This window comes from Perkinsus marinus (assembly GCF_000006405.1).
Source record: "Perkinsus marinus ATCC 50983 genomic scaffold scf_1104296964820, whole genome shotgun sequence".
Lineage (NCBI taxonomy): Eukaryota > Perkinsozoa > Perkinsida > Perkinsidae > Perkinsus > Perkinsus marinus.
This window is the reverse complement of record NW_003204556.1, coordinates 1-1,235: the sequence shown is the minus strand read 5'-3', so window position 1 is coordinate 1,235 and position 1,235 is coordinate 1. Positions and strand designations below refer to the sequence as shown.

Here is a 1,235-nt window from a genome sequence, read left to right as displayed (position 1 = left end):
ACGGGAAATGCTCATGAATTTGGGGCGAATTTACCAGGTTCTACCCTCGCAAAGTGACATTTTCCTCCTTTCTTGAAAATGTCACTTTCGGATGTGGGGCGTAGCGACTATATTCTTCGTCTTGTCAAAAATGTCTGATCCAATCTCTGATTCTCTGATTCTCGAAAATACTCAGATTTAATGGAATCACCCGAAAAATCAGCCTCATGAGCAAGGCATATTGAGTAAGAGTATTAATCAGCCAAAAAATCAACTTTAGATTCGCGAATCAGCTCGGAGATTCACATATCATCGCGATGATCCTGATTTCTCGCTCCAGAGTAAAAAATCAGCGAATCAGGGGTTAATACTCACCATCTGATTTTTTCATCTGAGTAAATACTCTGACTCACCTGTTGCATCAGGATCCGCATACGGCCCCAGATGTCGATGTTGATTGTATACCCTTGTGACTCGTCGGGATACATGCTGAGGCTAAGGGTACAAGAAGATTGTTGGTCTGCCAACGAACGATCTCCAATGAATTGACCCCTTTAAGAACACTATGTAATGGAGGCCCCTCTATGAGGAGCAAGAGTTTTGTGATCTATAATGGAGGCCCCTATATGAGAAGCAAGAGTTTTGCGATCTATTCAGCGTGTCGGATGCGACACCATGTGTGCCATGAAGTTAATGGGGGCAGAGATGGTGGGACAAATCTCAAATTTACTGGTCTCGTGGCCTAATGGATAAGGCATTGGTCTTCGGAACCGAAGGTTGTGGGTTTGAGTCCCATCGAGATCGTCTCCACGCCGGGAAGCGCCCATATACGGATGCCACTGGCCTTACTGATGTCGATGTTGATTGTATACCCTTGTGACTCGTCGGGATACATGCTGAGGCTAAGGGTACAAGAAGATTGTTGGTCTGCCAACGAACGATCTCCAATGAATTGACCTCATTGAAAACACTATGTAATGGAGGCCCCTCTATGAGGAGCAAGAGTTTTGTGATCTATTCAGCGTCTCGAATGCGAAATCATGTGTGCCGTTAAGTCAGTGTTGCGCGTAGTGACGAGATAGTGGGGTAAATCTCAAATTCATTGGTCTCGTGACCTAATGGATAAGGCGTTGGTCTTCGGAACCAAAGACTATGGGTTCGAGTCCCATCGAGATCGCCTCTACGCCGGGAAGCGCCCATATACGGATGCCACTGGCCGTACAGATGTCGATGTTGTTTGTATACCCCTTGTGACT

The 1,235-nt window shown here is 46.0% G+C and overlaps 2 non-coding genes across 2 annotated transcripts; both read left to right on the top strand.

The window, feature by feature from the left end:
• Positions 1 to 710: 710 nt before the first annotated feature.
• Pmar_PMAR005683 lies at positions 711 to 783 on the top strand. The gene has a single exon. It is a non-coding gene; the product is annotated as a tRNA-Arg (tRNA).
• Positions 784 to 1,083: 300 nt separating this feature from the next.
• Positions 1,084 to 1,156, top strand: Pmar_PMAR005682. Its single transcript has one exon. It is a non-coding gene; the product is annotated as a tRNA-Arg (tRNA).
• Positions 1,157 to 1,235: the final 79 nt, after the last annotated feature.